Source organism: Nicotiana sylvestris, chromosome 9, assembly GCF_000393655.2.
Source record: "Nicotiana sylvestris chromosome 9, ASM39365v2, whole genome shotgun sequence".
NCBI lineage: Eukaryota > Viridiplantae > Streptophyta > Magnoliopsida > Solanales > Solanaceae > Nicotiana > Nicotiana sylvestris.
The window spans coordinates 21,271,554-21,282,688 of NC_091065.1; positions in this window are offsets into that span (position 1 = coordinate 21,271,554).

Sequence of the window (11,135 nt, forward strand, 5' to 3'; positions counted from 1 at the left end):
ACCACAAAGGACTTTGAGGAAATATTCCCTACTGCTAACCCTCGTTCATGGGTTGTTAATAGGTATCCTTCTTCCTTTCGTCCTTCCAGTATTCCTACTGTGAAGGAAAACTGACTTTGCCATGAGTTAGATATTGTTGCTCCTGATCCATTTGAGCGAGTGACCCTTCCCAATGAGGGTTTTACATATTTTTACACGTATCCCTTCACTTTGGGTGCATTTTCTTTGAGTGGAGAGATAGATTCCGTGATTGTGGAGTTTTGCCTCAGCTACCAAATATGTTTGGGACAAGTAAGTCCCTCTGTGTGGAGGACGGTTGCCTACCTTCGGCGCCTGTGCCGGGAGACTAGAGAAGAGCTAACTTTAGCTCATATAATGAATCTCTACTCTCGTAAGATTTTCCGTAGGGGAATAATAAACCTCTGTAAACGTGGCTACCATGCTCTATTGACCAACATGGATGATGATAACGACCGTGGGTGGACGAAACGGTTCGTTGCAATTGCCACCGATAAAAGCATTCCGACAACGACTTCATCCTTTCCGGCTGCTTGGAATCGCAATTGTAAGATTTTTTAATTAATATTTTTCTTTACTAAATATTCCTTTGTGAGAGTATTGACTCCTTATCTAGTCACGTGTTTTAGCAACTCGATGGGTTCCACCCGTAGTGGAAGGTTTGGACGGGTGGGTCCAGAAGATCTTGGATGTTATGACGCCTGAAACTCATTTGTGGAAAGTGCTGGCCCTTTAGTATGGGTTAAAGGTCAAAAATCATAGTAATTTGAACTTACCTCGTTTCTATTTTTTAATATGAGAACTTGGTCGAACCCTTCTGACTTGTTCATGAAATTAGGTCTACTCACGGGCTCTGTTGCTGTCCCCGATAAGGACGTCTTGGCTGATCCTGCTGATACAGCGAGGCTGGTTCAGGAGGCACTTACTCGAACAGGTATCTTCGGGCCTACTTCGGGAGCAAATGTTTCACCACGGGGTCCCCGATCGGAGAACAAGCAACCAAAAAGAAGGCGTTTTTCCTCGGCCGGGGAAAAGAATAAGAAGGCGAAGACTATTGCCCCCGAGTCGTATCAGGAAGTTGTGATCACTAGCCCTCCTCCTGGGCCGATCATAGACACGTGGTGGTCGACGATAATAGAGAAGCTAGTAATGATGGGGCTTCTCTACACAGAAGGCGACGTTTATCATTAACTCAATAGAATGATCCATCTACTGAGTTAACTATTCCAACCGAGGACGACACCTCGACACTCTGGGGGGAGTTTGATTTGGTAGAAAATGCCAACTCCCGTTATCAGGTGCCAACTGTTGTGCCCAATATTGCGGGCCCGAGTACTGAGTCCCTACCGTCTTTGGTTCGTGAGGACCTAACCACCAGCACTGCATTTGATGCAAGTTCTTCGCTCCTTTCAACTCCATCAGCTTCATCCCCATTTGCCATCACCAGCAACTGCTGCATCACTTCCATCTTGATCCACTCTCCTACCGGTAACCGTTACATCATTTCCACCTGCTACATCTGATCACGAAGGATATGTTCCTCCTCCCCAGTCCCCAATTCATGGGAATCTGGGGCAAAATTATGCTGCCCCTTTTGAAGATCCGCAAAGGAAGAGAAATGTTACCCTCTTAGTCTCTACCGGGTACAACCTACTTTCCCTGCCGATGGAGTTTGCTAACTATATGAAGCCTTTGGCTTCTGAAAAAGATTGCGAAAAGATCCAAGAACTCTCGGGGGAGTGTTTGTTAAAAAATGCCATGCACAATGCTGCAGCCGTGTGTTACTCTCTTTCTTTGTAATTTCTTCTAATTTTGCAAGAATGTATTCTAAGTTTTTCTTCTCCTATTTTGTAGACCAACTTTCTTGCTTCCGAAGGCCTTCAGAGGTTGATTCGTGAGAAAGTGGAACTCACTTCTGAGCGGGATCAACTTTTGGTGGAACAGGATCAATTCGCTTTCCGCCTCTCGGAGCTGGAAACCAAAGCCACTAAAGCTGTTTTGTTGGAGGCTTGTTTGTAGCAAGTGGTGGTGAGCCTTAGCAAAGAAATTGGCCTACTGAGGGTTAGATTTGATGAAGCTAAGGCTAAATGGTATGAAGTCTAGGACGCCGTTGTTGCTGCAATTGAGCGCGAGACTGGCAATGCTGAAAAAGTAACTGAATTAGAGGTAGTGTTGAACTCCAAAATCGAAGAGCTTATTGTTGTGACGGCAAAATATGCCCAGTTGTAAGAGAAGCACAAGAAGACTATCGAGCATAACAGGCTCTTTAATTCAACCGTTTGCGACCTTGATGTTAGCCTCAGATCTGTTAGGTCCTCCCGGGAAAGCCTTTCTGCCGAATAACTCAACTTAAAGAAGAACTTAAGCGTCGAGCGGATTCCCTTATCGTTGAAAAAACTTATACCATGTACATCATGAGGAGAAAAACCTTGGAAGAGGCCAAAGCAAAAATTGTTGACTTTGATGCCAAAATTGATAAGGCCCGAGAGCTTGAGTTGACTGCTAAAAATTGACTCCCGGTGAAGTCTGATGCTCCGGGTTCTTCTGGTTCTAGTTCCGAGTTTTTGTGAATTGAAGAGGAATCAGAAGGTGATGATGCTAAATACCAAACCGGGGAAAATATTAAGTCATCAGTGGACCCTCCTACTTCTCCCGGGGGCACGGACACTTCTCTTTCTCCTGGTTCCGGTGATACTACAGTTTAGCTTTTCTTTTTAACATTACTATGCTTTTGCCGTTTTTTCATGTTTTGTAAATAAAGACATATTTTTTCTCAAGTATGGTTTGAGTCTTAATATTGTAGTATCCATGCAAGTCTTTAACTTTTGCATTTGCTTAAGAATTCTGCGCACATTTTTCTATCCGCGCTTTGCTATGTGTGATCTCGGATGCATTTTCCTCGAAGCATTTTGGCCTCGAGTATTATCCCTTTTACATGAGGGTTTTTATAAGTGTTTGTGCAAGTTTACTTTTGGCGTCCTTTTGTGTATGTCTTTGAGTACATCTTCTCCCGAAGGCATTTTTATTCTAGGTATAGATTCTTCCGAAATCGACCATTTAACGTGATAATTTTTATAAGAGAGGGCCCTCTTATGTTTACGGTGCTATTGAAGAGGACATCTCCTATTCATTACGGCACTAACATTTGAAGTACTTGTTTAACTTTCTAATGAAGAAGTTAGTTCATCGTTCAAATTAGAAACAAGATAAAAATAACAGGATTTCATTTCATTGAATTCCCTCTATTTACAAAAGTGTACAAGCATTTGCAATGCTAAAAAAGAAATTGCCATTACTTGTGGCTATCTTATACAATTTGTTTCTACAGGCACTACTAAAAAATCTGGTTTTAGCGACAGATAAATTCTGTAGCTAAATAAAAAAATCTGTCGCTAATCTCATTTAGCGACGGATTAGCGACAGATTATTAAAAAATTCTACTAGCTACGGGCAATTTTGCTACAGATTAGCGACGACATTCGTAGCTAATTCCAGTTTTTTTTGTAGTGAGGGCTAGCTGCGCACTTTCTGGTTGACGTGGGTATTACCGGTGCTGTATCCTCATATCATTCCCCCTAGTGTTTGAATGAAGAATTCGAATCGGAACATTGGAAGTCTTGTACCTTCAAAAACTCCACCAATAAATTGCCAAAAAATCCTTAACTCGGTAACACACCTTTCTTTCCCTCAAGAATCTATGCTATCGAACAAAAGATTACCTAACAATCCTCTAGTGGTTTGTGCTCGTGAATGTTCAGGTAACCTTTGCTCAATAGCAAACTTAACTTCCCAGTAGGAATTTGCTAAGAGCCAAAGACTGTCTAACCATCCCCGAGTAGAAACTTGCTTGTTTGCCTTGATATTAAAGGTTGTATTGCTGCTATCCTTATAGTATGCTTTCTGTCGATGCCTTGTTAAAAAGCTTGCCAGAAAAACACAATTCAGACAAAAACTGAATGAAGGAAAAAAATGCAGCACATACTCAATGTTATTCAACAATAATATCTTTTGAGGTGTGCCACATTCCAGTTGTTAGGCAACTTGTCTCCATTCTAGTTTTTCAACTCGTATAAACCTTTCCCAGTGATTGCTGAAATCCGGTAGGGACCTTCCCACATTTGTCCCAGCTTCCTCACGTTGAGCTCTCGGGTATTTTGAGTTACTTTCCTTAGAAACAAATCCTATTTTAAAATAATGGAGGTTAGCTCTTTTGATTATAATACCACTCCATTCTCTGCTTTTGAGCTGCCATTCTTACACGCACCAAGTCCCTACGTCCCTTAAGCAGCTCCAAGCTGATTAACATTACTTCGTTGTTTGATTCTTCATTTTCCTGGAAGTACCTCAAAGTAGGTTCTCCTACTTCCACCAGGATTAGAGCTTCTGCACCGTTTACAAGAGAAAAAAGAATTCTTCTATGCTCGATTTGGCTGTTGTACGATAGGCCCATAGAATTCCAGGTAATTCTTCAGGCCATTTTCTTTTTGCCACTTCCAATATTTTCTTGAGGTTTCAAATAATCACTTTGTTCATTTTCCGCTTGACCATTCGCGCTCGGATGGTAACGTGAAAACGAGATCTTTTTTTTCTTGAAATCTTCAAGGATTTTTGTAACTTTTGCACCGATAAACTGCGGTCCATTGTCAAATGCTATTTCCTTTAGTATTCCAAACCTGCAAATTATATTTCCCACAAGAAATCGACCACTTTGCATTCTACGATATTCCGATAAGGACTTGCTTCCACCAATTTGGTGAAATACTCAGTAAAAATTAAAAGAAAACTTACCTTTCGGGGAGCCGGTGGCAGCGGTCCGAAGATGTCCATCCCCCATTTCACTAACGACCACAAGGATAGAAGAGTGTATACGATGTTGTAATGAGACTGTTATTACAAGACCATTATTTATTTAGGTCACTATGCTTAGTTTAAATCTTTCTTCCTTATTTCCTCAGCTAGTCTTTCGTTGTAGCATTTAGGGAAGACTCCCCGACTCTTGTAAAGCTGTGAGCTCATCACATCATATACCTGACAAAATTTTTGATGTTCTTACTCACCTATAAATATCCTTAGTTACATACCTCTGTTCCCTTGTTCTTGTAGGGGTTACTTCTAAACTCAATTTTTTTATCTCCCCCGTGGAACTTTCTTTTATTTCCGTAACACTTTTATGGTAACTATAACTACCTCAACTCCTATCTGAATATTTCTCAAGGATTGCGATTTTATATCTGCGAGACTGAATTCCATATGCTGGGGTTCACTAGGTTTATCTTGCATGATCTGCTGATTTATCTGTATCCTCTTGTCTAGCCATAACTAGGCTCTTTCTGAATCAACTATTAACTACTTGTTGGTTCATTCTCATAACTATATTTCATGTAATCTCTCTTGGATTGTTTTTTTTTGTCTTAACTTACCTCTCGTACTGGCTCCTTATGTATCAAGTGTTTATTCGCACTTATTTATTAATAACATCCTGGGAGGGAACCCTTACTGCATCTCCCCGACATAATGCTTGCATAATGTTCTGGAGTCATAACGTATATGTAGGATCTGAATAAATGCAATCTCACCCCTTTCACCGTTTTACTCCCTTTACTAGTCCATAGTTACCTCTTAATATTTGGCATCTTTTTATATCTTCACTGACTCTTACTCGCCTTGCGGTAACCCTTCTATACCAGGGATAACTAAATTTCTTATGCGCAAGGGTGTCATCTAGTGTAACTGGCACACTTAGTCCCTTAAGCATAACTCTGCTCATATTGCTTGCTTTAGGGAAGCGTCTTCCTGAATGACCCTTAAAGGTTATTCTTCCATTTTCCATTCTATTATTTTCGGAACACAATTTTTGAAATTCTTACGATGCCGACTATTATCGAATCGTTAGGTCACTAAATCATGTTTGATTTTTTTTGTCTTGTTTACTAACCTATGTTGATTTATATTACTCCGGGGGATCTAACTTAGCTTTCTAGTAATTATGTTGGAATCGCCAACTCATTTTCTTGAAATGAGGATATGACTTTATGGCTTATACTCTTTTATAGTCTCAAGGACTACCACCTCTTGTCTTTTCCTTTACTTGTCTATAGACTATGTCGTCATGTCATATTATAATTTACTGCTACCACCCTTTTATCACATCGTACTCGTAATGCTTCAATTACTCTCTTCTTATTCTCCTACTAATATCTCTGTTTATTACCTTATTTTGAAAACTTCAACAAAATATTCTTTCACTTTTATCTCCCCTTACTCCATCTCACTGGCTCTTCGGATCACCTACTATTCTCTTTTTACTAGGGGCGAGAGTCATACTAAAGTAAATATTTATCCCTTCTCGGATGCCAGTACATGTCTTCTAATATTTTTTCAACGTTCTAGTATTCATATCTGACTGCACTCTGACTGCACTATTCTAGAGTGCACAATCTGGCATGCATGATCTAGTAGGGCCTCAAACAGGGCCACGTCGTCAAGAATTCTCTTTGTACTAATGCCCTTACCTGCTGCTGTATTAGCCCTCTGGCTAGCTGTGATTTTTTTAATTGCAAGCATCTCTATAATTAGAAAACATAAGTCTTGGCTTGAACTCTTATGACTCAGCTCTATAGCATGATGTGGATTTGAAAGAAGGGTAACAGACTCCTAAATTCCTTGTTTCTTCCTGTTTATATAATGTGGTGCACAACACATCTATAAACAAGGTTCTACTAGACACGGCTTGTAGACTCCCGAGGATAGAACTACTCCGATACCAAGTTTGTCACACCCCAAACTTGAAGAGGCATGGCCGACACCTGGTGCCCTACTCGGCCCGAGCGTACCACTCTGTAACTGTGAACTCTGGAGGGGTAACCCTCAACTATATTCTGAATCGTCTGAAAATAACGTCTCTCTCATCTGTGGGGTAAACATATCCCCATATATATATATAACCATGCAGGCCGACGAAGCCGCCATGAACATCTACTGATATACAAAATATATATGACTCGTCTACAAGCCTCTAGAGATAACTAAAATCTACCATATTCAGGACAGGGCCTCAGCCTACCCATCAAACATGTATATATAAAATGGACTCCAAGGTCTAAACCTGGTAGCTCCGAGGAAGTGGAGCTTACCAACCAAGCTGATGTTTGGCTCTATCTGCTGGGAGGGTCTGTCCAACTATAATCAGGACCTACAGGCATGCAATGTAGCGTCACCGACAAAAGGGACGTCAGTACAAAATAATATACTGAGTATGTAAGGCAACCGAATAAATGAAAGCTAAAATTGAACTGATAATATAATAACTGAAAGTAACTGGGAGTCAAAGATAATCTAAAGATATGCTTACCTGCTGATACTAACTCAAATCTCTCAACACAGTAAGTAAAATAGTTGTCCGGCCTTATAAGGCTCGATACGTATAACTGCTTTGCCATAGTAGGCTCTCTCATAGGCGCTCGGCCATACTAAGCTCTATATCTCAGCCATTATGGGCTCGCTTATAGGCGCTCGGCCACAGTAGGCTTGGTGTATAACTTACCATCTGATCGGAGGTTACCCAATAGGGGCCTGCCCATCGATTATAGCTCGATGGTGGTAAAAATACTATAATGCTGTATATATATAGACTCTCTTCTCTCTTGGCTAAAAGAAGATAAAACTAAACTGAATATGAAGTTCTGATAAGGGGGAATGCTGTAGCTTATGAGACTAGGACAATGTACATATATTCAGGAATATGAACTTCACTTTATGTCTTATTATCGAACACATGTAGTTACTGGATCATGCCAAAATGAAAAAGGGTTTAGCCTTAATATACCTTAACCTCGTTGATTCCTTAATAGATTCCAAGCAACTCTTCAAATAACTCAACTCAGTCTACCATAGCATAAAGAGATTCAAAATTAGTGTTGAGTAAAGGCTATGTCCGTAATTTAAGCTAATAGCTCGTTTATGTAAATTTAGGCAGTATCTCCCAAGTAACAAGGGCCTTCGTCAATACCATATACTAACAACAACAACTAGAGAAATACAATAAAAACAACATCAACAATAGGGTACAAAATATTTCTTTAACAAGTCATTAACATATCACGTCGAGCGGCAAGCTCGGATTGAATCCCTTTAGCAACCTTCAACTCCATTATCATTCATTCTTGAACTTAGTAATATATTCAGAATAATAATCAATACCTTTTAAAGGATTTACAACCTTGTACTCAATTTTATAGTTACCTGAAATAGCCCAACACAAGATAACATCACTGTCGACAACTTCCAAGTGCTTTATAGCCATTTCCTTTTTTAGTTACCAATTTCCTCAACAAGATTGACATGAAAACCAACATAATCATACTAACAATATCATAGCCAACTTACTTTCCATAATTTTCAGCCACTTAAAGTTTATAAGAGCAACTTTCAAATCAATCAATCAAGAACAACATCCAAGCTAATCCAAGTATTATTTTGAAGTTTATCATCCTAACAACTTAACCAACATACAAGAAAGCTTAAGCAAAATTGGTAGGCTGTTATAATCACCTTATACAGTAGCAACAACTTGAAAGTTCAGCCAAACACAACCCATAATTATCCTTACTGACACCACAACACTATAGGTGTTGTATTCTCTTCTTGAATCAACTTTTGGTGTTCAAGTTGGAGTGTAAACACTTGTAATTCACCTTGAAATTATAATATGTATGAAGGGGGGACTGATTATTACCTTAATCAGCAAGAACCACATGATACCTGAATTTACTTCTCTTTGAAGAACCCTCCAAAACAACCACAAATTGAAGATCTACGATCTAGCCAGCACCACAGGGTTTCTAGCATTGGATTCATGTTTTATCTTAGGTTTTCACCCTAGAATCATAGAGGAACCACTGGAGAGAATTTAGGAGGGTTTAGGAACTATTTTTAACTAGAAAAATGTGTGAAAATGATTTAAAATTGACTTAAATACAAGCTGGAGTTTACACCGACTTTGTGGGTCCCATGGGAGCAACTTTGCGCAGTCTCGCAAAAATGCGGATATCTCTCTACTCCGATGTCGTATCAATGAATGGATAAATGAGTTACAAGCTAGACTTGTAGATCTTCAAAATATATAGATCATCCCCTAATTCCAAGTATATTGGGAGAAAAGCTTAGCTACATTTGTCCCAAGTTTCAACAAATTTTTGAATGTAACTTGTGATGACCTTTTCCAACTTTCGTTCCACAACTCTCTTGACTCCAAAATATAACACACGACTACCATACGACTAAAATAACGTATAACATAATCTCCTTATAATATTACGTGCCCTAGTCTCACCCAATAGTATATCTTATAATATTTCCAATTTGTCGACTTTCGACGAAACTTTTTTTCTTCAATTCGTTTAGCCTCTAAACCTTCAAACCCTATTGATACTTGGTATTCATGATCTTAAATATTTGTAACCTCCACGTTACCATGATTAACAAACTTTGTAAACATTTCAAAGATGATTTCATTTCTGAGCTTACATCAATTGATTTACGGCGTACTCTTACGTATGAATACAAAGGGTGTAACATTAATTTATGAAAGTTTTTGGAATCCAGGAACGTGGGTCTAGGGGTGGCTTTTAGTAACTTTCCTATTTTGGTTGGGTAATTACTCTAATAGATGAATTATGAACTTTTGAGAATATATTTATTAGTTTGTATGACTTTTGACTAGTTTCAGTTGCTCGACATTATTTTGAGGGTATTAGTATGGTTTGAGGGCCGAGAAGAGGACTTAGAACAAGGTAAGTCTCTTGCTTAATTATGTAAGAGGGAATTATCCCCGTAGGTGCTTAAATTGTTATTTGTTACTAGTTGTGGGTGCTACGTACTCACTATGTGACGAGAGTCCGAATGTAGCTAAAACCATGTTCATATCCTGGTAGACGTAGGACTTTATCAAGTAATATTTTGAATTTTTGAACTTAACTTCTTAGTTAAACTACTTAAATTTATAACTAAAATATTAGGGATTATGCTAGGTCGAGTTTTATTACCTTGCGTTTTGGCGGAATACTTGATTGTTGGTGAAAATTATGCTTTCTTTGATTGCTATCCTTGTGTTGTAGTTGTTTGACTCCTAGTTCGAAGAGTTTCTCTATTCCTGTGGAAATGGATCCCCGAATTGGGCTGTATGATCTCGATAGTATATGTACATGATTATATTGTATTGGGTCATACAATGTAATAGCTCGGCTGGTTGTTTTGAGTGTATTAGCCCCGATCCCGTATTTACTACTTTCCCTGTATCCTTTTCTGCTTATGTGACTTGTTGGGAGGTTTTGTTCGTAGTTTCAGAGTGTTTTGGAACACCCAGTCCTTAAAACGGAAGTGTGAGTTCTAGGATTTTAACCGTAGTTGGAACTGTGTGAAGATGACTCCAAATGGAGTCTCGTCGGTTCCGTTGGCTCCGTTGAGTGATTTTGGACTTAGGAGCATATCCGAATTGTAGTTTGGAGGTCTGTAGCTGAATTAAGCTTGTAATGGTGAAAGTTGAATTTTTGGGAAGTTTGATTGGAAGTGGACGTTTTTATATCAGGGTCGGATTCCAATACTGGAATTTGGAGTAGGTCCGTTATGTCAAATATGACTTGTGTGCAAAATTTGAGGTCAATCGGATGTGGTTTGGTAGGTTTTGGCATCAGTAGTAGAAGATTGAAGTTTCAAAGTCTATTAGGTTTAAATTGGAGGGTGATTCACGATTTTAGCATTCTTTGATGAGATTTGAGGGCTCAACTAAGTTGGTATGGTGTTTTAGGACTTGTTGGTGTCGACGCCCCCTTTTTCTATATGTGGGTCGAAATAGGGTATACGACATTGGGAGGACAACTCTATTCCCTTTCGAGAATTGGGTCTTAGAAGTTGAAGAGTCGCCACCTAATGATTATAGTGCATTCAGACACTTTTAAGAAAGGTTTGAGTTGGTAAACCAGAATTCGGGTAAGGGCTAGAAATTATCTCGAGGGGAAGGTGTTAGGCATCCCTCAAGATCCACTAGTGTGGTCCCGACCATGCTACAATTGTGACTTTACAAGTAAACAATAGAGGCTCAAATAAGGACTCGCATATAA